We start from the raw sequence: 27565 nt of genomic DNA on the forward strand, positions 1-27565 counted from the left end.
AGATTATCTGGCAGCTGGAGTAGAGTGAGATAAGAATACAGGATGTGGTTGCAAAATAGAAACCGAAAAGGAAAACCAACTCTCTCCTGTCTGTATTTTGAGAAAAATGAAACAGTGAAAGTTCTGATTACTCTGGTTACACATATTTATGTGTCTGTGTCCTAGTATAGGCCTAAGGCTGCCCTATCTCAGCCTAGACTAAGAGAGTTCTTGTTCGCTGTTGCCAGAATGAGGAAAGCCACCTTGAGGAGCTGCATCAGCTGCAAAGTGGTACAATGCATTAATTCTTACATGTCATAAACAACATCACCTAGGAAACTGCTAGAAATGCAAATTCTCAGGCTCCATCCTAGACTGAGTGAATGAATTTGCAGTCCTAGGAGAGGTCAGTGGTAAAGAGATGGGGGGGCAGGGGGAGCGGGGAGAAAAGAAAAAGAGAAAAACTAAGACTAGATAAGATTAGATAACTCATGTGTACCACATGCAATGGTGGCTATGGTGATCATAATAAACACCCCCTTGGAAAAAAGGAACATGGAGACATCTCAGAGGTCACGCGTCTGTAGATATGATGAAATTCCCTGGATAGGCATTTTGGAGACCTTCTATCTTGGCAGTGGTGGAAGTTTCTTAGTTAGGTCCTGATTCTGCTCACCGACGGGAACTACCTCGCCACTGTTCTCCATATCCCTGGCTCCATCCTCTGGGAGATCCTTTTCTACATTCACTCTTTTAACCTCACCTTTTTTTGACATGAGGTGGTCCCAGAGACTCTTATATTCATATAGAACCTTTGTTGATAGTATTATTTAGGAGAGTATTTATTCAAAACATTAATGTCCTCAAAGAATATCTCAAATATTTGTCACTGTTTCATTTTGAGAAGCAACAGAGTTTTAAAAATAAATGATCACAGAAGCATTGGTAGGTAGAAGAGAGATAAAAAAGGCAACATAAAGGTACAAGGGAAGCAAAGGTAGTCAGAGGATATGTGGATTAAGTGTTCTCTGCATGTGTATGAATTTCTGATTTTTTTTTTTATTAGCTGTAGGACTATTTCCACCTCTCTCATCAGCTGCCTCACCAGGTCTCTGGAAGCAAAGCTTCTAGGGTACTTCACAGTTTCCAAGCAGACTCTGCACATTCGTTTAGACTCCTTCTGTACGTACTAAAGGGCTGCAGGCTGAGACCCTTCTGTAGGGAGCTAAAGCTCCCAAAATTCAAAAGAGTGCATGGATTATCTCGGGAGGCCTGCTTGCATATAAAAGGGAAAAGGCTGGTTCTGAGGAATTCAGGAAGAAGATTAAGAATAGAAACAGGGAGTGTCGAAGGGAGTGTCAAAGGAAGTGTCGATTGTACCTTGATCTTCAGGATGTTGCTTTAATTATGTTATCTTGGGATACACAAAGGAACAGATTATGTATAAAAAGGAGCATAAGAAATAAACTCAGAGAGACAGTTGTGAGATCTGTTCTCCCTCCTGCACCCTGTCCGTCTTCTCTTTTTTCTCAGTCCCCGCTCCCCCATTCAGGTACCTGGTTTGACTTGGTCGGCTGGTTTCCGACACCCTTCAACATCAGGGAAGGTAAAGCATCATCGTGAAATTAAAAACCTTGTCCCTGACCTCCTAGGTAAAAGTTTAATCTTCCTGATTGCAAGATTAAACTTTTACACATCTAATAACAGAGATGAAAGCCTTTCAAAACTGCAAAGCACATAAAATGGAAGAAGCTGTTATTGAGAAATGAGAAAACTGAAGAGTGTGTGTCGTCAACAGAAGCACAATATTGTAGTGTGAACTGGTAAAAGATGTGTGCCTTTCATTTTGGTACACTCTCACATATCACATTACTTGACATCTAGTGGGTTCCCAAGAAGTTTGTTGCACAAAAAGTAAATTCCCTAGCAGATGGAGGAGAGTGGTTAGAGCAAACTTCCAGGAGGAGTTGAAATTTTGAAAAATCAGTTTTTATAGTTACAATTACAGTTCAGCAAAAAGAGTTGCAGAATATTGTGAATGTTTGGGGGGTGAGTGAGTGGTGGTGGTGGTAGTAGAGATTAAGGCATGGGGAAAGACCTGGAAATAGAGACTAGTAGATTATGTATAGTTCCTGGTTTAGAGGCTCCTCTAGGGGGAGTATGTCCTTCCCCAAATATTCTGTGCATACTTGTGACATGCTTTTTTTTTTCTTTCTCTCTCTTGCTCTTCCTTGTTTCCTTTGAACAGCGTTAGCATTCCGTACACACTCTTCTGCACTTTTTATTTTTTTTATTTTTAAATATATCTCAGAGATAGTGTTCTATATTTTAACACTTAAAACTGCCTTTTTTCCTTACAATAGCTACATTTTATATGGAATATAAAAATTGAATTAATAAGTCACCTAATGGACATTTTTTTTCAGTCCTATGTTATTATAAACAAAGCTTTGTGAATATCCATGTGCGCGTCTTTGCACATATATGCAAACACAGCATACGTTAATTACAGTGGAATTTCTAGGGCAGAGATTCGTGTATACCTAATAATAATCAGCTCCTTCCCTCCATCTGTGCAATGTATAATCTCAACAGCAATGCATGGTAGAGGCTGTTTCCCCAAATCCTTCTTCCTACACTTTTAGAAAAGGTGTTTTCTTTGTGGACCTGAGACAGTCTTCCTCATAGTGTTTGTTTGCTCTTAATGGGAGTGACATCAGCTCTCATTTCATATGTTTAAAAGCCATTTCCATTTCTTGTCTGTTCCTGATATTTGCCCATTTTTCCATTGAGTTTATTTTTCATTATTAATGAACAGGAACTATTTTATTGTTAAAGAATTTAATCTTTACTCAGTAATATGTTGAAATAGTACTTTTAAGTTTGTCATTTATCTTCGGACTTTCTAAACGTATCTCTTCTATACAGTATATGTTTTTAATGTAGTTGAATTCATTAATATTTTATGCTTTTTGTGTCTTGTTTCATATGTACAACTTCTAGACCCCACATTCAAAAAAGTTCTCTAGAGATTTATTGCAGTACTTCTATGATTTCCATTTTTTAAACATTTAAAGCTTTGATTTACATGGGATTCATTTTGTAGTTTAAGGAGCACGAAAAGAGGAACAATGGTCAGTGGTGTTCTATTCACTCAGCAAATACTGAGTGTCTGTTGTATGCCAGGCCATGGGAAAGGCACTGGGGGAGAGCTGGGAAATCTGGATCATGCAAACTGAGAAACCAGAATCATGTAGTCCCAAAGCAAGTGCTTTCCCACAAAGGAGCTTTTGCTCAAAATATCTGTATGACAGAGCAAAAGTGATTCTGAGTTTCCAGATCTGGATGAGAGAATTTTCAGAACCTGGGAAAAAAGAGCAAAATGAAAAGCCTAGCCATTAGGCTCAGCTCCTCCGAGAGAGTTGTGACTTCTCTATCTCCCCATTTCTCCCTTTTGTGACCACGAAACCGGCCCTCCTACCGCTCCCTCCTGCTCTCCCTCTCCTCTCTCTGAAACTCAGAAACCTGGTTAGAGACTCTCTCTAGAGCCTTCTGCTCTTCTGGGTGGCGGGTCCCTCCTGAGAAGGCTGTGGAAAAGAAACCCACCAACCCAGAATTCTCCCTTGGATTGGTGATCACACCATATCGTCTGGATGACAAAGCACCAACAGAGACCACATTCGCCTTCTACCATTTCCTTATTGTCCTTCTTAGCCAGGAAGGCAGAGGGGACACATCTCCCAGCGTCTGTGACTGGATTGTCCAATAGGCATTCCAGTCTTTTCTCAGAATTGTCAGCTGTTGGCTGCCCTTTTCTATTCAATTCACGAATGAATCTGGAGAGGTGCCAACCCACAGTGTCTGAGGTGTTTTCAGAGTGTCGTTTATTGGCAATTCTTCTTAGACTTCTGATCAGTTTTTCTTTCTCAGTCAATGTCCTATTGATATTCAAGCCCTCCAGGTAATGGTGGATGGCAGTGTTAATGCACAGACTTTGGTACTGCTGAAAGTTGCCGTACTGCAGATAGAGTGCATATCTCTCTGCAGGGGTGAGATCATTTCTGAATCCTTTCTGGAAGTAATACTCTGCGTCATCTCACTGACCTGTTATAGCATAGAGCAGGCAAGGTTGAAGCAGGAATGAGGGAAGTTAATTTTCAACTCAATAACTTTCTTAAAATGATTCACAGCACTTTTCATCATTTCTTATACTTCTTCACCTTCATTAGTGGAACACTTTCTTGACCTCTGTTTTTGTCTGACTTTTGCTCTGTAGCAGCATCCATTCTGGAGATGTTGGTAGACATTGTTTGGTACTGATTCTAAAGCCTTTTTAAGTAATTCTATAACTGTCCAGAGTACCTTTATTTCGGAAATATTTGGATGCACTGCAGAGTAACTCCGTTGGACGAGGCGTTTTCTTCAAGGCTTCTTCCACTAGCTTGTCTCCTTCTGCTTCATTTAGAAGAGTCAGAGCCAAGAGAACATTAATATACTGGTTGTCAGGGTTCAGCTGGATGGCCCACATCAGAAGGCAAATGTGGTCTCTGTTGGTGCTTTGTCATCCAGACGATACGGTGTGATCACCAATCCAAGGGAGAATTCTGGGTTGGTGGGTTTCTTTTCCACAGCCTTCTCAAAACACTCCTTAGCCTGTTCAAAATACTTTTCTTCCCATTTTAAAAGTGCCCACCCTTCTTCACAGTCAATTTCAGGGCACTTGATTCTGTAGGAACTTGCAAACCTCTGCACAGATTTCCCACCTTGTCGATGTAAGCCTGTGTTCCGGAAGCCTGCCCATGTGGTAGTAGACTCAGGCATAGTTTCCCCAGGTGACTAGACTTCTTATTTTGCCTTGGCGGGCCTTCCTGTGTGGGATAAACTCCTCTGCTTGCTGCAAGTATTTCAGAGCTGCCTCGTTCTGACCTCTGAGGTGCTTAACATAGGCGAACAGATTGTACATAATGGCTTTGAATTCTGTGTTTAGAAACTCCATCTGATCACGCACCCTGTCTTCTAAATTCTCTAAAGAACTTTCTTCATCATATAAATTCCAGGTGAAGTGACATTTCAGTTGTGTGCTAAGATATTTTCCAAGGACTGTTTGGTGATTTCGCTATAGAGGAAGAAAAGTGAGCATTTGGGGATGGGAGCAAGCAGATGTACGAAGTAACAGGTTTGGATCATAGCCATTTGACCATTTCTGAATAGCAGTTAAACATACAGATGTAAAGATGAGCAACTTTACAGTCCTTCAGCCACGCTCAAAGACTACTAACGTAAGCCACGAGTCTTGTGGCCTCTTTTGCATGCTGTTTCAAGTTGCCTAGGAGGAAGTAGTGTGAGAATATTACCCGATGGATCAGACACGGGGGAAGGATAAGTCCTTGTACTAATAGGGAAAGCTGACACTCATGCTGAACGATTCTGGCTAAGAATGAGCTCAGCAGTCCTGGTCAGGCCAACCTATGTACAAGTGACCATTTCTTTCTATCCAGATTAGATTAATTCTTAGATTTGACTGAACAGTTAGTTCTTCCCACCAATCTTTCTAAATGTATGCATATAAGTTAGGGGGCAAAAGGGGGAGAGAGTATGAGAATGGGGAACAAACACATGTCCACACAGAGTCAGGAAGAGGGGAAGGAAAGGGAAAGAGGGAGAGAGAGAAGCATTCGCTTTTGGCAAGTGACTGTCCCCTAAGGGAGCTGACATCCCTAAGGGAGTAAAGAAGAACAGCTCACAAATTCACTCTACACCCAAATAATGATTTTGATTTTTAATATTACATTTGAGGTAATGTCTACTGAGCACTTATCACATGCCAGGCACTGTTCTAGGGGCTTTACATGTATTAACTCACATAATCCTCAAAACAACCCTATGTGGCAGGAGCTATTATTATCATCCCCAATTTGCAAATGGAGCATTAAGTAACTTGTTTTAGGTCATATAAACTGTCAGAGGTAGAATTTGAACCCAGATAGTGTAGCTTCAAAAGTAACACTCTTAACTACTAGTCTAAATCTATAGATAGCAGCTATATAAATATAATTCACTTGTTAAACAAGTACTTGACATGCACAAACATATGAATGTGTGTATATGTACATAAACATATCCACAAATGTTTATTGAACAAATAAATAAATTTATGAATCTATCTATATCTCTATCATTCCCTTGTTCAGTAGATATTGGGTCAGGTGCCATTTTATATACTAGAGATATAGCAATGATGAACACAGACAGGCTCTTACTATCTCTCAACTCACATTCCGGTGGGAAAAGACTGCAATAAACTACAAATCCAGGACCATACAAGAAAATATCCTTGTATGACACTGTCCAGGCTGCCTGAGTATGTGATTGGGGGTGGAAGGTGGGCTAGAGTTACTTTAGGTAGAGTAGTTTGAAAAAAGACTCTCTGATGAGGAAACATTTAAGCTGCAACCTAAAGGACAATTACAAACTAGGTATTCAGTGATCTGGGTGTTGGGGGAAAACCTTTCCAGGCATACAAAAGAGCAACAGCAAAGGCCCTAAGGCAGAAATAAACTTGGCATATTTAAGAAAAAGAATGTTGATGTGGCTAATGCAAGAGGCAGAGTCATATGAGATAAGTTAGAGGTATAGATAGGGACCAGATCACATGGGGATCTGTCATATGGGTTAAGGGGCATGGATATTCTTCTAAGTGATATATGAAGACAATAGGCAGGATGTGTGCTGAGGGAGAGTTTAAGCAGAGGAGTAACTTGATTTTAGTATGTTTGAACAAGATGATTCTGGCTGCCGTATGGACAATTTTAGGATTTTAAGAAGTCAAATGTGGAGATTGTTAGACTAGTTAAGAAGCTATTGCTGTGGTCCAAGCAAGGGGTGATGATGGCTAGTACTAATGAGAGCAGAAGAGATAGAGATAAGTGAAAATGTTTGGGATATATTTTTGAAAGTATGGTCAACAGGATTTGCTAATGATTAGATATGGGGTATCAGGTAAAGAAAGAAATTAGAATTGTGGTAAATTTTTCGCTTGAGCAACTTGCTGAGCTGTGGTAACACAGAGATAAAGAAGACAACAGGAGAAGTAGATTTATGGAAGCAATCAAGAGTTCTGCTAAAATGAAATGCCTAGTAGAGATCCAAGAGGAGCTGTTAAGACAATAGTTCGATATGAGAGTCTATAATTCAGAGATCAGGCTGGAGTGATAAATCTGAAAGCCTTGAGCATATAGGTAGTTCTGAAAACCTTGGGTCTGAATGTCATTACCTATAGAAAGAGTGTGGATGTAAGAAAGGGCATGCCCAGGCAGAGCCTTGGGGTACAGTGACATTCAGAGATTGGATAGAGGATGAGGAGGAGCATAAGAGGCTGAGAAGAAATGGCCAGTGAAGAAGAAAGAAAACCAGAAAGTGGTGCTGCTCTAGGAAACATCAAAAAATAAAATAAAATAAAATAAAAAATAAAAAAAAAGGCATTTCAAGGAGAAAGTGGTGAAGTTAGTTCTTTGGTAACTTTGGTAACATATCTATCAAGAGTGATGGAGGCAAATGCTCAAGTGGAGTGAGTTGAAGAGAAAACGAGAAGTAAGGAGACAATTCTAGGAAGTTTTACTGTAACGGCAGAAACTTGGAGTGGGTACAGCTATAGGTAGCTGATGGATCATTTATGAAACTGGATGATATTAATAAATGTTTGTGTCGATAGGAGTGATTCAGTAGGGAGGGAAAAATTGATGATACAAAAGAGCTGATAATTAATTGCCGAAGTCTTTGAGTAAGTGAAATGGGATATAAACCAGGATCGAACTGTGATGATTGACTTGATTTTTGTTTTGTTTTGTTTTATATTGTTTTTAACAGTAGGGACAATTCTTCCCAAATTATGAAAGGGAACGCAGGCTAAGGGCACAGATTTAGGCAGGCTGAAGATTTGGTAGTGACTAATGAGAGTGGTTCTATAAGTTTGCTCCTTAAAGAAGATAAACACCAAAATGTTAGCAATACTTTCCATTTTTATTTACTTCTTTGTATTTCTCTCTCTTCCATCCCTAAGTTTTTGCTTTTGAGCATGTGTCTCTGAGAGTCAAGAAATGTATGTGTCATAAGTTTATGGAATCAGCACTAGGTGGTTTCTATATGCCCCTTCAGATTTATCCTCCCATCCTTCCCACCAGCCTTTATAGACATCAGTGAACTCCACTGTCTTTGGCTTCCCAGTTGGTTTGTCAAAGGCAGACACAACAAGAGATCAGAGAAAGAGAGCAGTATCCTCAAGTATTACTTCTGAGACTTCTCCCCTGCAGAACTTCTCTCTACCGAAGTCCACAGTTGCTGTCAGTTGGCCCTCTGTTTACAACTCTCCTTTTAGTTCCTATAACTTCCTTTTCTTGCCCCTTTGGGCTTAGTGTTATTAACTTCAGAGTATTACAGCATCTCTTATTATCTCTAAACCCAACCCACTTTTTTAGTCAACTTTCTTCAATTACTCACCTTAAGTTCGACTTCAGTTTCCTAATGGGAACCTGACTTATACAGAAAAAGAGAGGAAACCTTAAAAATCAGAACCCAGGGCCTCAGGACTAATTGGCAGGTGAAATCAGGGCATTCTCTTTGTGACACTGTGTAAGTTCTTTAACCTTTCTGAGCTTCGATGTCTCATATCTTTTGTGAGGGTTAAACGTGATGACATAGAAATTGCCGTAACATTGCCTGGCACAAAGGAAGCATCTGAAAATATTATTTATTAGTATTCTTATCATTACGTGTAACAGACTTCCAGTAATCAAGTGAAGCTATTCACAGGGATCATCTCATTTAATGTTCACAGAGCCTTAGGAGGTAGATGGTAAATATCCCCATTTATAAATGAGAAACTGAGAGAAATGGTTTCTTACACAATATTCCACAGCAAGGACAGTGCCATATCAATTAACCGTGTGTGTGTGTGTGTGTGTGTGTGTGTGTGTGTGTGTGTGTGTGTGTGACAGAGAGAGAGAGAGAGACTGTATTTCCTGATCCCTTAACTATTGATACCATACATGGTATTTTGTGGTTAGTCAGAATGTAAAAGAGGTGCCATGGTTTGAATGTTTGTCTCTCCCCAAAACGCCTATGTTGAAAACATAATACTCAAAGTGATGTGATTAGGAGGCGAGACCTTTGAGAGGTGCTCAGTTCATGTGCCCTCGTAAGAAAGGCCCCAGAGAGCTAGCTTGACCCTTCCAAAACATGAAAATACAGGGAAAAGTCAGTGACCTGGAAAAAGGTCCTCTGTGACTAATGCTGGCACCCCGATCTTGACTTCCAGCCTCCAGAATTGTGAGAAATGACTCCCACTCTGTGGTATTTTGTCTTGGTAGTCCAAATGGACTAAGACAGAAGGTATGGCCGGTAAATAAGGGGAAGTAGAGAAAATTTATTACCGAGGGCCACCCTGCTTCCCACTTATCTTAGAGAAGGATGTACACAGAGGCACTGAAGCTCTACTACAAAGGGTGAGATATGTCTCTCTACAGAAATGCTATTGGAGAGTGGTGCAATGGTTGAGTAAAAATGATTAGTGAGGTCATTTTTTGTTTCTTCTCTGAAGCATGGAAACCAGCGTTTCCATGGACTTCTGGCTGCCCAAACTAGTCAGAGGAGCAAAAGGAAATGCTGGGGTCAAGATGACAAGAGAAGATGAGCAGGAGATAGTTTGCAGCCGAATATGAATAGATGTCCCTTGGGAGACCTTTCACTGGGATGGGGGTCTGCACAGAGCTTTAGTTCATTCAAGTTAGCCCATGGAGAGCTTTTTATCCACCTGAAGTTGGGCCAATAAGGGTAGTACCATCTGCGTGACTATCTCAGCTGATTGTTTTGCTGAGCTGGCTCTTAGGATAGAATCAAGAGTTGGAACAATAACTCAAATGCTCCCCACTCCTTATCTTGTTGGTTACTACCTGAGGCCATGGCCTACCACACTTTTGCTTTGGTCAGTGGTCAAGTGCCCTACAGCCATAAAGACAATAGCCAAGTTCTCTACAGAGATGGAGAGAAATCAGGAGCACATGAGAAACATGACAAAAAGAGGCCACATTTAAATTTTATTCACAAAAATCAAAGGCCAAACTAGAAAAGAGAAAATAAATAATTGCAAGTATGACAAGAAATGCCATTTTAATACGTAAACAGTTCTAACGAATCAATCAGAAAATACTAATATAAAAAGCTAGTTTAAGATTTACCAATATACATGTGAAAAATGGTCATTAATAATCAAAAATCCAAATTAAATCAATAATATTTCAATAGCATTTAAAACTATTTAATTATAAGAAAACAATTTTTAAAAATCAAAGCTGGCAAGGATATGGCAAGTTGGGCACTCTTATTGATACGTGAGTGTTTGGAACATATTTTGATACAAAATTTGAGGGGCATTGTGGCAAAACAAGTTAGGGGATTTTGACATAAAAATTTGATTTTAGGAATTTACAGAAAATCAGATATTCAAAAGTTGTGATGGTTTTTTGATATCTCAACTTGACTAGGCTACATACAGTGCCCAGTTACTCAATCAAACATTAATCTAGATGTTGCTGTGAATCACATTTTGCAAATGTGATTAAATGCCATAATAAGTTAATTTTAAGTAAGAGATTATCCTAGATAATCTGGGTAGGCCTGGTTCAACCAGTTGAAAGGCTTTAAAACAGAGCTGAGGCTTCCCTAATAAAGAAATTCTGCCCATGAACAGCAGCTGCAGCCCATGCCCCAGAGTTGCAGCCTTCTTTTTTTGATGGTTTGCCGTATAGATTTGGACTTGCCTACCCAGCCCTCGCAATCACTAGGCCAATTCCTTGCATTAAATTTCTTAATATATATCTCCTACTGCTTCTGCTTCTCTGGTTGAATGCTGACTGATACAAAGGTCTGCGAACAAAAGATGTTCATTGCAGGATTAGTTACGACTGCTTAAAATTTTACACAAACGATGATGGTTCATAGAAAACTTTAAAGGTATTATAGAAATATCAATTGAGCGCACGAGTCTGTTTTAGTTTTCTCCTTAAATTCTACTAAAATGCCAGAGTTTGTGAAGGCTTAAATCCATTAGGAAAAGGAAATAGAGAACACAAAAGCAACACAGTCTTGGTAACTCTGAAAGAGCTAGACAAGTGGTAATTCCTTAGGCTGTACTAAACCTAAGAAAACTACACCTGACAGCAGTGAGAGAAATCCAAGAATCCACCCAATTTATAATGCAGAACATTTCAAAGTCTAAGGAATTAGTGGCACAGAGGTGCTGAATAAGTGTGTGTGTGTTTGTGTGTGTCCGTGTGTGCATGCGTTGTGGTAAACCGGAGCTAAGATAGGAGGACCAATTAATAGTTTAAGAAGCTGTACCCATAGACTCTGCCTCAGATCCTTGCAACTTTCACTTCCTAATCTAGGTAGAAGATTGTAGGTTTATTCTATAAGGAGGATAAAAATAGAAGTGCATGGACTGGGGCTTAGAGGCACAGTTGAAGTTTGGGACGCTATAATGAAAGTATAAGGGTTAAATAAATGTTTGTATATTGAATTTCAGCCCCAAAAATACTGCAGTCAGATTCGTTCCCTCCAGGGAAGAGATAAGAAGACAATTATGGAAGGAATAAGGAAGTCCAAGAGATAAAGCTTAAAGATACGAACATCAAGGGTTCCCCCTAAAACGGTTCACTGAGATCACCTTATAAGGAAGCTCAGTTATCAAGCCCCACACATCTGTTCCAAGCTTCAGGTAAGCTTTTTTTGTGTTTCACTATTAGTTCTCAGATGGCATTCAAGTATCTCCAGACAGTTTAGAAAAGCCTCTAACATGGAAGGCACCAGCCGAAACAAGCAAATGGCAAAATTGACTCAAAGAGAGGAGAATTAAAAGTGACAATGACAACAACAGCAAATAAACTGTCATCAATAAATTGAGATATTGGAAAAATCATTGGATACATAAAGTAGAAACAAATGCTATGAAAAAGATGAACATTAAAGAACTTAGAAGAACTCTTAGGAGTTAAAGCAATAGTAAAAGAAATGAAAAATTAAAAAATATATATATTTGAAGAAAAATCAGAAAAAATATTTCCAATAGAACAAATAGATAAAGACAGGAAAAATAGGGCATATAAAATAAGAAAATTAGAAGATCAGTTATGAGGACCAACATCTGAATAAAAGAGTTCTAGAGAGGACAAAGAAAATGAAAAAGAAAAATACTCAAGAAAAATCAAATTAAAAAGAAGAAAAAATCTAATAAAATTTCTCTGAGCTGAAAGCTAAAAGTTTCCAAATTAATAAAAATAAACTTTTACCAAGCACATGATGGCAAACTTTTACAACACTGGTGACAAAGGAAATTCTGTAAGTTCTAAGGGGAAAGAGGATTTATATATTAAAAAAAATCCAAATGTTATTGGACTTCTCAACGACAATACTAAAACCTAGAAGGCAATGGAGATATGCCATCAAAATACTGTGGGAAAATAATCTCTAACTTAGAATTCTAAATATAGCCAAGTAATTATTTAAATGGCAGGAAAGAATAAAGACACTTTTATACATATAAGTACAGAATTTACGCGCACTGTTCCTCAGGAAGCTGAGAGGAGACATCTCATTAAAAGTAGGAGTAAACCAGGTATATAAAGAAATGGGATTTAGGAAACACAGGATCCAGTGCAAGAGGTCTCTTCCAAGAGGGAGGGGAAAAGAACACCTTGGATGAAGGGGAAGGGAAATAAATACTTGTTATTTTGCAACAGGCCTAGAGAGCAACTAATGTAGACAGGAGTAGGTCAAACACCCTACTCCTGCGATTTCTACAGAAATGTGAAAATGACAGCTTACCTAAAATCCGAAAATATGGAGTGGAGATTTGTTCAACTAGAGGAGAGTTTGAGGATGAGATAGAGATAAATGCTTAGAAACCTAAGAAAAAGAAACAAAGAACAAAACCACTTTTTTGTCTCCTTTAATTCAGAAAAAATGAAAAGAAATATAGAAGAAAGGTTATTGTGGAACAAGATATGGCTCATTGTGAATAGCATTTATGTGTTGTAATAATTTAATCTAACCAAACTTACAAATGATAATGGGTTGGAAGGATGTGGGAGAAAAGGAGTGTGTGTAGGGGGCGCGGCGCAGGGGAGAGGGGCGCGCATTGGAGGAGGGAGTTCTACGGTAGAAAGCCAATAGATACTGCCTAATAATTATTAAGAATCAAGAATTTCCAATATAAGCATATCATTTACGTATATGGCCATAAATAACATGATAGTCGCTAACTGAATTGTAAATGGTCGCCCTGCGGAGTGAGAAATAAGGCGAGACGGTGGTGGGAGATGCTAGCTCTTCTACCTTGTAGATTACGCTGTCTATTTAAATGATATGAATGTACAAATTTGACCAAACTAGAAAAGAAAACATCCGAGAGGAAGGGATGGAGGAAAGTAGGAAGGAGCAAAGGAAGAAAGGAAAGAGAAAATGAAGGAGGAAAGAAGAGAAGAAAGGAAAGAAGGAATGAATAGTGGAAGGCAGGAAGAGGGAAGAAAGAACGAAGGAAAGGAGGAAGGTAAGGGAATCATGATATATCCATACTTCTCAACTTTATTATAAAACCTCAGTACTCATCATACTGGAAAATTTTAATAACATGGAGAATTTCTCACAATATAATGTTAAGTGAAAAGAAGATGAAACTATATGTAATTTATACCCTCAACTTAAAAAAAATTTTTCTCCAAAATCTGTTTTATAAAGTACATATAAATCAAATGTTGAAATAGTCTATTTCTGGTTGGTTATATAATAGTATGAATTTTCCCCTTATATTAGCCAATATTTTTCCAAGGTTTTAAAGTGTTCTTATAGTATTTTTATCCTGAAAAAAGTCCTTCATCATTTTAATTTAGTTACTGTTGTATGTTCATTTTTTTTTCTTTTAAAGATCACTGAGGATTAAAAACATAACATAAAAGGCAGGATTGTCACTGGGACCAATGAAGCTCAGCGTCTCTGGAGGCTTTGGAGGACCTCAAAGATGTGAGTTATGTTAGTGCCTGACTGTTGTTCTTTGGGGAGAAATTAGCTACATCCAATCCGTTCTTTACTAGGACAGCCAATGCCGAGCTCTGACAAAGACATATGCTTCCTTTAAAAACTATAATTAAATAACCCCAAGTTCCTGACTTTTTCTTTCACATAAAAAAGAGAAAAATAAAAACCTGTAAGAATGTTTCTACCTGGTTTGCATCTCCTTAACTGCTGAAAATTTGCCTGCCACGGAATGAAATAAATTTGTCCTTCCCCCATCCCCAAAGCACGGCTCCCTTCCTGGGCCAGTTTCTGGCCATTTCCTGGTTAGGATTTCTAAAAGCTTCCATTAGGGAGAGACTGTGTGAGTCTGGAAATGCCACAGAATTTAAAATACTGGAAACAATCATTCTCTAGATTAAGGTTTGTTAAATATTAAAGCAGACGTTGAAATCTAACACTTAAGGAATATCTGCCTTGAGATTTTCAGACACTAGACACAATTTCAAGGGATCAATACCAGAAATAAAAGGCTTTACCTCAAGTGCTGCCCAGCTGTCCTGCAGTGTCTGGCAAAGGCTGATTTGCTGCTCAGAATCTGCCTGAGTTGACTGCAGATTCCTGAGGATAAGAAGCACAGAGCTGTTGATGAAGGGTACCTTTATGTGTACTTGCAAACATGGCATGGAAATTTATCCTGGCAAGCACGACTAACTTGTGGGTAGCATAGTTTCCTGCTGTGGAGAGAGGAGACTTAAGCAAGAAGAGTTTTTATTTTTCTGGCTGGGAACTTGACTAGGATGAAATGTTTTGGAGGAAGACTGTGTAAGGAAGTTCAAGGTAGAGGAAAATTTACTAGAGGGAGGACAAGAAATGTAACAGATAGAGAACTAGAAATCTAAATGACCACTGGACTTGTGTGGCTTCAGGAGAGCTGCTGTCACCGGTAACTAGCTAATATTGATTGAGAATCTTTGCTTAGGGCTTTATAGGACTCGCCTAATTTATTCCATTTGACACCCAGGTGAAAGAGGACCATTTACCATAGGAATAAGGGAAGACTCAGGGAAATGTTGCCATTCGTGAGGACATGAATGCAACTTAAGGTCATTCAATGAAATATCAGACAGAAATGCACAAATACTGTATGGCTGTATGATATATTTGAAAGTTGCTGTGATAGCAGGTCCTAAAAGTTTTCGATGGATGTCAACTAAACTTATCGCGGTCATCATTCACAGTATACATGTGTGTCAATTATCATGCTGTACACCTTAAACAGTGTCGTCTGTTAATTATATCTCAATAAAACTGGAAGAAAAACTAAAAATAAAGACATTTATTAAAAAAAGAATTCATAGCACACTTCAGAGTCTGTATGATTTGTTCTTTCCCACTTGATTCATATGCTTTTGCATTTTGAATTTGGCTTTTTTTCCTAGAGTAGTTTCAGATCTGGTGAAGCAGGTAGTTATTTTTGGTAAGAATTTATAAAACTTTATAAATAATTCAGAGCTGTATCCAGATTTCCTGTTCTATGTTAAAATTTCTCTGCTCAATAAATTATATCTTGTAGTTGTGGAGTTTGCTTCAAGGCTTCTATTAATGACATCTCTACTCTGTTTTTTCATACTTCTGAAGTTTCAAGGCCAAAAAGTTTTAAGTATTGTTTGTCAAGGTTCAGCTCAGAGCCCTTTCTTAGGAAATAGCTGGATTTCTCTGTTGCTTGTCTCTATCATTCCTTGTGCTTTGGTTGGAAGCCCTGGTCATGGCAGGACCTTGGCTTCTACCAATGTATTTGGAAATCTGAAATCTTTCTTGAAGATGGGATCCTTCTCCACTTCCATCTCGTTCTGTTTTCCACCGCCTGCCACTCAGATAGAAAAGCAATCCCCAGATGCTGCTCCAAAACTCTCGCTCAACCTAATGGCTGCTCAGGGCCTTGCTGCACTCTACCCATCCTCTTATAGAAAATAGTCGCTTTTAACTAAACTTATTGGAGGTTAAACTCTCTATAAGCTAAGAAGAAGGGAAGAAGGTGGGATGTATCATAGGAAAGGGCACAGACGGTGGTGGGAGAGCCAGGTTTCTGTTCATCCTTAAAGCACTTGAGTCTCAACGGGACATACCACATTAAACAGAATCTCATGACCAGTGAGCTTAGAACACTTATCACTTCCCTTTTTTGGTCTACTCTACTTCTTTTAATGTAGCCAAAGGGCAGCTATTTTTCTGGGGGCATATCATCTTATTGATAACAACTGATCTTTCCCAGAAGCCATTTTCTCGAGTGTATTTTATATGAGATGCAGTAAAACAGTTGTTGACAAAAATTTCTCCCATTCTATGTGTTCCCATTATATATGTATATATGAGTATTATATAATTTATTTTATTTATTATAAGATATTTATTTAAAACAATTTATATATTCTTTTAAATTATATTCTATATAACATAAAATTAATGTTATTTCATTTTATATATTACTTAGTATAAATATCTATATGTAAATATGATACTTAAATATTAAATATAAATATAATAAAATATTCACATAAATATTAGTTTTATATATTGTAATTATATTTTTTCTAAATAATATATAAAAGTGATATATTTTTATGATATATTACATAATATTCTATTATATATTCTATATAATTTGTCTGAGTGTATATATCAGTATTATATGTTGTGTGCTTCTATTATTACTTTTTTTAACCTAAACTTAAGACTTTATATTTTTCACAATTCAATTCTATTTTATGAGATTTCTTCCTTTTTCCAAAGCATAAAGAACTATTTGGAGCCTGTCTTGATACTTTTATTTTTCTGCCTAGTATTCCAAACTAACAATTTTAATTGTGGAGACCTCTACCTCTGAAGTCAAATAAGGTAAATTTCTAGCCGTGTGGCTTTGAAAAGTTACTTAACCTCTCTCTGCCTCTGCTTTCTATCAAATTTGTTTGTTGTAAGGCTTAAATAAGTTAAATCAAGATAGGCCCCAAGGATGGTGCTTGGCAAATTGTAAGCTGCTAATAAATGTTAATTACATTTTATTATTGCATAGTCATTACTTGGGCTCATCATCATACCTCCCTGAAACACTGAAGCAGAGAGATTGATCTCACAAGTCTTGCTTGTAGACCTTCTGGGCACAGTGACTCAAATCCCAGCTGGTCTTGTTTTATACTTTAGCATTTGGATTCTGTCCAGCTACGGCCTCTCTTGTTTGTCAAAGAAGATCACTAGCCTTGTCACCTGTTCTTTTTCTTTCAGCATAGATATGAAGTCATTAGAACTGGGAAAATGAAACTGCCCTTGTTATACTTCCCCAAAAAGAAACTTATTTGAGTAAAAATGTTTTCTTCTCCTGTTCTCACTCTCTTGTTGACAATACTGACTCTTGGCCCTGGGCCAGGTTCACACAAAGAACTTATTCTAATCTAAGAGGGGGCGGGGGAGGAAAAGAGACAGGGTTATGTAACAGATTCGAAAAAGGTCAGCATGTCATCTCTTGTTCCTCATATTTATGTAGCACTCTGTATTTTCAAGTTACCGTTTTAATGCAGTTTAGTTAGATTGGAAAACTTAAAAAAAAAAAAAAAACAAGAACGAAACGACAACAAAAATGCGTGCTCCCATAAGGAGAGTGGGAAGGGGGTGTTATTTGTGTAAAGATAACAGCAAAGTAGAAGCGCTGGGGAAATTTACTTGGAAAATGAATAAATGAATGAAAGGGCACCCTGCCGCCGCTGACACAGCTGTATCCCTAAACCCAGTTGTGAGCAGCAGAGGTTGTTTTAAATAGTTTCTACCACTTAAAAATAACACATTTGTCAGTGATTGTTCCCTCTGTTTTGTCTGTATTTTTCTGAACAGCTGAGGGGAAATTCAGGGACGCTGAACTCAGAATAAATATTTTGCTCATCCATCCATCCATCCATCCATCCATCCATCCATCTCTATTCATTCATTAATTTACTCAATCAAATTTATTGAATTTCAGTCATGTGTCAGACACTGTTCTATGCCTGTAATGTTTGAATGTAATATAAATAAAAATAAAGATAGCTAACATTAATTGATCCTTAACTATGTGCCAGAACTGTTTTAGCCGTTCTGTATATACTATTGTGTTTAATCTCTGACACAGCATTTTGATATATTTTGTGATTATCCCTATTTTAGAGAGAAAACAGACTCAAAGAGATTAAATAATTTGCATAAGATTGCACACTAGCAAGTGATGGATCTTTTCTTCAAACATAGTAGTCTGTCTCCAGAACCATGAATAGGACTAAAGCGAGGTGAGTAAGGCACCTAGGGTATAAAATTTCTGGAGACACTTGCTCTCCGGGTGGTATAAATGCTGTCCCTGTACTCACGGGATCCTGCGAGTGTCTCCTCCAATGATGCGCCCTCGTTGCCTCATTCCCTTTACCCTACCCTGTCTTGGCCCTGTTCAGTGCCTACATGTTTAAACTCTGCCTTTTACAGATTGACATTCTCTGCAAAATTATACTGTAAAATAGACAGGTAACACTCTGACCTGAGCTGGCATTGCTGTCATATAAACTGTATAGTTAAGTGTTGAAGATAATGTAGAAATAAATAAAGTCAAAAGATAATCTTCTTTCTAACATCGCTGTTAGAAAGCTGTTTATGCCTGGTATACCTTGGCATAGAGTCATCAAGTCATTAAATGGAAAAGAATTAAGTGCTCCAACCAAAAGATAGAGTAGCTGAAAGAAGAAGAAAACAAGACTCCTACATATGAAAAGGAAGGAGATGGAAAAAGATATGGCTTTGATGGACCTAGAAGATATTTAAGTCAGACAGAGAAAGATAAACGCTATATGATTTCACTTATATGTGAATCTAAAGAATAAAAAGAACAAACTAATCAAAAACAGACTCACAAATATAGTGGACAATTTGGTGACAGACAGAGGGGAGGGGGATTTCGGGGCTGGGAGAATGGGTGAAAGGTTAAAGATGTACAAATTAGCTGATGAATGGTCACGGGGATGGAGCCTGACAAAAAGGAATGCAGTTAGCATTAATATGTTGGCTAGTTGGAGGGTCAGCAGAGGAGGAAGTAATGGGGGGGTTGTTTTATGAACTATATAGATGTCTAAGGAAAGTACTGTATACTTGAAACTAATTAAAATAAATAACTTTTTTTTTTTTTAAAGCGATCACATAACATTCTATAAGGCACAAATGGTTAGTTGGAAGACTTTGCTGCAGAAGCAGCTCTTGGATGCTCATTGAAGGAATGCTGGAATGTTATTGGGATGGTAGCAATGTTGGAGACTTCCAAAAGTTTACATACTAATACAAGAAAAATGAATGTTTTATTTGAGGACCAGAGAGCACTTCATTAGGCTGAACTTCTTGGTACATACAATTGTTTGGAGCTAGAGAGAAAAGTTGGAAGCAAATGTGGGAGGCCTTGAGTCACCCACCAAAGGCATTCTAAGAGAAACTGCCTTCATAGAGTGGGTAGTATGACTAAGCCATACAAAGAAGCAAAGGGATTTCATCTTGAGTATCGACTTTTATGGATTGATAGTGAATGACTGGTATGATTTGATGGAAAGGATTCTGAGGTCATGTCTGCATAATGGGAAAATGCAATCAGTTAGTGATGTCCGCCATGGTCACTGGAAGGAGTAGTGGGGCACATTCCCCAGGTGTTTCGATAAGTGACCTCCATGGACCCTTCTAGTGACAAGATTCTAAAACTGATACAGCTGAAGAACATGTGTTATTGCTGAAGACATCATTTATTTCTCTATTCTTAATGTTTGTTTCCACTTTTATTTTGCTGAGACTATGACAAGGTGATAGAGAAAAGAGCAATTTGCAAAAGGCCAATTTGAGTTGAATGAATTGTCTGAAAGCACCTGTATTTTTCTCTGAGCTTACTATATATGTATTGCATTATCTTCAGCAAATGGTCTAGGTGGAGAAAAAGAAATCACGTTGCCCAGTGACCATTGCACTTATTCTATTTGCCACTGAAAGAGACCCATTCTGACACAGGCACCAGGACTCACATTTTCTTAACGAAAATTACTGGCAAAGAAACAACAACAACAAAGTACACACTTGTTTCCTCCTAAAAGGGTATGTTGGTTTTGGAAAGTATTCCTTCTTCTCAGCCGCCAATAAAAGGAAGTCTATTTTTCAGTTAACAGCTCACTTCTTCAGGTATCAGAAATGTTAGAAACAATAAAGTCTACGAAATTGTAAACTGGGTGAAAATATACACACAGGTATTCTTTCAACTATTCAAGTTCAAAATAGCAAGACTAGGTTTTCGTCCTCACATTTTTCCTCTAGGGGTATTCTTTCAGAACTGAAATGTGATCTTTAAAGTGTCTATCTACCTAAAGTCAAAATAATAATAAGTCTATCAAAGCATGCCAGTGGAAAACCTCTGCCTGTCCTTTCTTTCCCTCATCTCCTCCACCCCTCCCCACACTCGTTTTGAGCGTCAGAAAACAACAGAACAATTGGCAATACAAAATATTCTTGGAAAAACCCATTGGGTGTTATGCATAAGAAGAATCTATATAAGTCCAGTTACCTGGTTGCAGGAATCATGAATGCTCATCCCCTTCAGGGTTCATCTAAGCAGTGTGGAGAACAGATTTAACTGTGGGCTTAGAATTCTGCTTCATGCTAATGGCAGAAGCCTGGTGGGGATGGGGTGCGAGAGCCCCAATACTTAATTACTTTGTGTATGTCTGCTCAGTGTCTCAAAATGACATGTTTATTAAAAACTTGTACTGAACCTGTACAGCATGTTTGACACTGTGCTGAAGATGAAACATGCAATCTCTAAATCTCTTTTGTCAGAGGAACTGGCCCCCACACTCCATCTCTCCTTCCTATACCAAGGGACAAGATGTTCTCCCACACTGAACCCAGAAAATGTGTCAGTTTATAGTTCCTAAAAAGAGATAGAGAGAGAGAAGAAATGAATATGAAAAAGAATTCTCCCCAAAAGAGGAATCATAACGCCAGCTGTTACTTCAATTAAAAAAAGTTCTATACTAAATTGCTAAAGGAATCCCAGGGTTCTGAGACTGTGGATAATTTTCGTTTTTTTTTTTTCTTTTTGGTTTTCTATATTTTCTCAATTTTCTGTGCATTCTTTTTCACATAAAAAAACCCCACAAATTAAAAATGTATTGTTTTTTTAAAGCACTCACTTCCAGAGAGGCTTTAGAAGGCCTCTGTGGATGTAGAAGGTAGAGCTGCCACAACAGATCAGCTCAGGAGGGGCAGGTAAATAGACCAAGCACGCCCCCTGGTGGAAAAGCCTGTTAACGCCCTCCCCTCTACAGTCTTAAAATTGCCCTTGGGAAAAAGTTCCTTGACACCCTTCTTCGTAATGACTTTTGGATTTGACACCAAAAGCACAAGCAAAACAAGAGAAAATCAACAAGTATAGTACATTTAACTAAAAAGCTTCTTCACAGCAAAAGAAACAATCAACAAAGTAAAAAGTGAACTTATGGAATGGGAAAAAATATTTGGAAACTGTATATCTGAAAAGGGGTTTATACCCAAAAGATAAAAGAAATTCATACAACTCAATAGCAAAAAAAAAAAAAAAAAACCAAAAAACAAACAAAGAAGACAGATGGCCAACAAATACACAAAAGGGTGCTCAACACCAGTAATCATCTGGGAAACGTGAATCAAAAATTACATATCACCTCACATCTGTTAAAATAAATGTTATAAAAAGACAAGATATGATGGGAAGAAAAGGAAACCATGGTGCCTTGTTAGTGGGAAATTAAATTGGTATATGATGCAGCAATCTCACTTCTGGGTATATAGCTAAAAAAGATGAAGTCACTATCTTGACAAGGTACCTGCACCCCATGTTCATTGCAGCACTATTCATTATAGCCAACACATGGAAACGACCTAAGTGTCTGTTGATGGATGAATGGATAAAGAAAATGTGGGGTGTATATACACACACATATACGTAATGGAATATAGTTTAGCCTGGAAAGTCTGCCAATTGTGACAACATGGATGACCTTGAAGGCATTATGCTAAGTGAAATTAGTCAGACAGAGGAAGGCAAATACTATATGATCTCATTTATAAGTGGAATCTAAAAACAACAAACTCGTAGAAACAGAAAGTAGAATGGTGGTTGCCAGGGGCTGAGGGATGAAGGAGATGGTGAGATGTTGGTGCAAGTGTACAAACTTTCAGTTGTAAGATGAATAAATTCCAAGGATTTAATGTACAGCATGGTGACTAGTTAACAACACTGAAAGTTGCTATGAGAATAGAGCTTTCATGTTCTCCCCATAACTACAACAACAAAATGGTAATTATGTTAGAAGAAGGATGTTGTTACTACACGCAGACCCAGAAGAAGGCCTCTGAAAGACTAAAGAAAGAGGCTGGGTACTCCTGTCGTTAACTAACTGAGTTTATTAAGGAAAACTTACCTATGAGGCACACCTTAGGCAGCTACAGAACAAAATGGATCTCCATGCTGCTTGTCAGGGGCAAAATTACCTAGGGCAAAAAGGGAATAGTCATGGGTACTAGGAAGTGAAAGCTACCAGGTAAAGGTACTGGTTACATGCTAGACCAGATCAAGGCAACCACCTGTTCCAGGAATCAGCACACAGCAGGAGGCAGGGGAAAGGTGCTGATTTATGCGTGAATGAATATCAGTTACAGTCAGATGGTCTCTAAGAGAGGTTTGTAGTAAGTAATCTTTTTTCTGGCCGGGGTCTAGCTTGTGGGTCTGGCAGCGGTCACATCATGGGACAGTTTCCTCCACAGATGTGTTAGCTAACCATATTGTAGTAAATAATTCCCAATATATATGTGTATCAAGTCATCATATTGTACAGTTTAAACTTACAGGATATTATATGTCAATTACATATTAATAAAGCTGGAAAAAATAAGTTACCCTTGCTAAGCACCAAATCTCCCTTTTCAAAAGGCAACGAAGGACTTTTTCTCTGTCTTTTCCTTCTCAGCTTGCCCTCGCTGACGGGAAAGAAGGGAGGCCTGCCCAATCTGGTGTAAAAGTCGCTACCAGGAGGGGCGCACTGGCGACTATGAGCTGCGGTGTGGAGCCCGCTTCCGCACAGACGGTCCTAACCTGGTGCGTTCATGACCTGAGCTGTGATGAGTGCAGCTCCAGCGTTTGGCTGCCCCTCATCATCACAGCTGCTTAATTGCTCGAACAGGGCTGTTTGCCTATTTGGAGCTACAGATTAGAAGGTCTCGTTGCTGTGTGTGTTTCCTAAATTTTAATTTAATTTGCGCAGTAATCCTTTTCGGGATTCACTGGCACAAACACATGGCTGTCTGGCGGCTGTTTGCTAGAGCAAGCAGCACCTCCTCAAGCCTCCCCACCTCTGGCTCAACAGCCCAGGGCAGCCTCGGATTAGTTGGGGGAGGGGAGAAATACTCCTCCTGGTGAGTCCTGCTTCAGAAGAATATGCCCCCACACACACCCTACCGCCACCCTCCATGTGGCTCTTGGCCTCCAGGGGGCTCTTCTCTTCTCCCTTCATCACAGTCTCATAAGACAGCCCTCTGCTATTTTACAGTTTGCATCAAACCTCTGCTCTAGCTGGGGGAGGGGCGGCATTTACCCACTCTTCCCTGGGCAACACCCTCCCACCCCACCCCGCCCCCCAACATTTCAGCCTCTGGTCCTTGGCTCTCCCCAGGCTCTGCCCTGTCCTTGCAACCAGCCCCTGCAAACCCTCCAGCTCTCCTGGGTCTGCAGGACTCAAGTCATACTTCTTTAATAAAGATTGCCTCCATTTGTTCCAAGGCCTGTCACTTGTTGATGTCCTGATGACACTTTGAAGACCATCGCATAGCTCATCTGTGGGATGGCACCTTCTCTCAGCAACCCCACCTGGTGGCCTCTTGATCTCTAAATCTCTTCTCTCTAGTTAATTCCTCCGCCTTATTGCTATTGGTAATAATAATCGCTACCATTCAGCACGTGCTAGTAGCCATGCTAATTGTCTAGATGTTTTTCATAAATTACCTATTTTCATTTTCACAACATCTTAGGAGCAGATATAGGAAGGTGAAGGGCCCACACCCCAGTCTCACACCTCAGAGAACCTGTGCTTCTCTGAAGCACCTTCCTCATGCTTTTCTAGGCCTGGTCCTTCAACACTGCTGTGCTGGCAGTTCCTTTACACAGCGTAGGGTTGACCAGGTGCCAAGAAGCTCTGAGGCTCGCACTTATGGAGTCATCCCAGGGCCACTGGACTGACCCTGGCTCTGGAAGGGTGCCTAGTGAGCAAACCCTTCCCACTGCCCAGAGTGGTGTTTCTTTGGTAGGATGACATGAGATTGAATTGCTAGAATGATCCTGGCTCACTTGTTTGGGAAGACCCAAATTGTCTGTATAGACAGAGGACCCACAAATTTGTTTGCTTGAGGCCTGCACAGCCTAGGAATGACCCTGCCTCTGAGACAACTGTGGTTATGATTATCATTTTATAGATGGTAAAACTGAGGCTTAAGGAAGTTAAGAAACCTTCATTTACCGAAGTCCCCCAGAGGAGATGAAATTTGAATGTAATCTTTGACTTCAGAGCTCAAGCTCTTAGCCCTTGTGTGACACTGGCCTACTGATTTTTTCTCTTTCTTTGCTAATTTCATTGTATGTTCTCTGTCCCCAAATACTCCTAGGGCAGAGGCGGTGTGCTGAGCCCCGCAGGCCTTCCGGCTCTGCCCGGCACAGCGCCTTGCACGTGGCAGCGCAGTCACCACAGTACTCGATTGAAAAGGCGGAACATTTCCCCACAATTAAAGGTGACCCAGTGAATTGCCCTAATTGCTGAGATTCCCAGCTGCTCTGGGAAGAGAGCATCTGCCGGGTCAAAGGAGGCCTGAGTGAAGATGCTGAAATGTTCCCAGACGCTAGGTCTGGGGTGGATGAGAGAGACCGAGGGCAGCGAGGAGGGCCATACAACCAGAGTTTACGACAGAAATATAAGAAAGGATGTGATACCTTTGATGGATTCTGATCCTGGAGATCTGTTTTGTAATTCAAGTTTATTACCCACATCAAATTCACTAAATTGTAATGTCTTGCAATTTTTTTTCATTGACTTTTTAATTTAATTTAATTTTTTGAACAGTTTCTATGTCTTTATTTTGTTTTTCTTTTTAAAAATAATTTTTAATTTTTCAATTACAGTTGACATACAATATTATACTAGTTTTGGGTGTACAACATAATAATTAGACATTTATATAATTTATGAAGTGATCACCCCAATAAATCTGGTACCCATCTGATACCATACATAGTTTTTTTTAGGGTACATAGTCAATATTATTTTTTAATTTGATACCATGCATAGCTATTACAATATTATTGACTATATTCCTTATGCTATACTTTACACCTCATGACTATTTAGTAACCACCAATTTGTACTTCTTAATCCTGTCCCTCTTTTCATCCATCCTCCCAAACCCCTGTGACCATTGAAATATTCTCTGGAGCAGCAGCATTGGAAAGATGGCAGAAAGAGAGCGAAGAAAAAAGATCCCATTGGTTCTAGAAAATCTCCTGAATAAAAGGAAGGCATTTCAGGCCTCAAAGCCCCCAGGCAAAGCAGGCACTTTTTGGAAAGAAGAAGCAGAGGGAAGGAAAAACAATTAGAATGGTTCCAACATGATGCCTGGCGGCAACAACATGACAAAGTGCACCGCAGATGACTAGAAGTGGAAACTTGTGGTTTGGAAGTGCTGGATGATCGTCCCTTGGGTTAAGCTGTATACATCCAAAAGATTAATGGAGTGAGTTTAATGGTGAAGAGGACCATTGTAAGGCTTCACCTGAAGATTTTCAGTGGTGTTTTTGTCAAAGTGACACCCCCACACCATAAAAATGCTATGTGTAGTGGAGATTTCCAAATCTGAAGTCTGTCCGGGAACTCATCTTAAAATGTGGACAAGAAGAGTACCTGGGGAAGTTTGGTGTCATTTGCTTGGAAGACCTCATTCATGAAATTGCCTTCCCAGGGAAGAATTTCCAAGTGATCTCAGAGTTCTTGTGCCTTTTCTATATCTCGGTGGCCCGTCATACTATCAAGAATAGAGTGGGCTTCCTTGAACAGGTGGCCTTAACTGGCTATTGAGGCGAATGCATCAATCAGCTCACACGGCAGCTGAACTAAACATAGGATATCTGAAAGCACAATGCATTGGAAGCATGCATTTTTGTTTTTTGGAACTATTATCCAGTATCTTCAGAGATTATTTTTTGCTATATCTTCAGAATCTGGAGGGGAAAGTTCAGAGAAAAGATAGTGATGTTCCTTGCAGGCACTTCTCATCACAGCCCAGTTCCAAAGGAAAAGTCTCAGTGTTTTCCACGTTGGCTGCTGCTGCCACCTCTGAAATCAGCAAAGGACTCATGCCACAGAGGAAGGGTCTTGCTTCCTCACATCTATCCAGGGGTTTAATGTTGGCGAATGGATACCCAAGCAAGAATACAAGATGGCAATAGGCCAGGCCTAGGGCATACTTAAACCTAGGAGTTCCTAAGGCCTTCTTTTGGAAAGAACTTTAAATACAGTTAGAAGAGCACAAAAACTGTGCTCAGTTGTCTCTGCTCTGAAAAAAAAAAATGTTATCTGTATTTATGAGTTTGTTTCTGTTTGGTTTGTTTGTTTATTTTGTTCTTTAGATTCCACATATAAGCAAAATCATATGGCATTTGTCTTTCTCTGTCTGACTTACTCCACTCAGCACAATACCTACCAAGTTCATGTGTGTTGTTGCTAATGGCAAAATTTCATTCTCTTTTATGGTTGAGTAATATTCTATTGTACATATGTAGCACCTCTTCTTTAATCATTCATCCCTTGATGGACACTCACGTTGCCTCAATGTCTTGGCTATTGTAAATAATGCTGCGATGAACACATGGATGCACATGTCCCTTCGAGGTAGTGCTTGGGATTTCTTTGGATAAATGCCGAGAGGCGGGATTACTGGGTCCTTCTTAGTCTCTTGTTATAGCCAAAGTTTATTTTGTCTGGTACAAATATTGCTTCTTCAGTTTTTTTGTTTGTTTCTGTTTTCATAAAAACAGTCTGTCTGTCTTTCAATGTGAAGTGAGTCTTGTAGGCAGCATATAGAAGAGTCTTGTTTTCTTATCCATTCAGCTCCCCTATGTCTTTTGATTAGAGCACTTAATTTATTTATGTTTAAATTAACTATTGATAGATATGTAGTTATAGCTGTTTTACATTCATAGTTTTGATGTTTTTTTCCTTCTTTTTAAAGAAGTCTCTTTAACATTTCTTGTAATACTGGTTTGGTGATGATGAACTCTAGCTTTTTCTTTTCTGGGAAGATCTTTGTCAGTCCTTTGATTCTAAATGATAGCTTTGCTAGGTAGAGTAATCTTGGTTGTAGGTCTTAATTTTTCATCACTTTGAATATTTCATGCCAATCCCTTGTGGCC

General features: G+C 39.0%; 2 pseudogenes; one reads left to right on the forward strand and one right to left on the reverse strand.

Annotated features, from left to right (window-relative positions):
- Window positions 1–26270, forward strand: part of LOC120609342 (60S ribosomal protein L7-like 1) — a 59322-nt pseudogene extending 33052 nt beyond the window's left edge.
- LOC120608947 (interferon-induced protein with tetratricopeptide repeats 2-like) lies at window positions 4186–5172 on the reverse strand (annotated as a pseudogene).
- Window positions 26271–27565: the final 1295 nt, after the last annotated feature.

This window comes from Pteropus medius, unplaced genomic scaffold, assembly GCF_902729225.1.
Source record: "Pteropus medius unplaced genomic scaffold, Ma_sr-lr_union100, whole genome shotgun sequence".
In the NCBI taxonomy this organism is placed as follows: Eukaryota; Metazoa; Chordata; class Mammalia; order Chiroptera; family Pteropodidae; genus Pteropus; species Pteropus medius.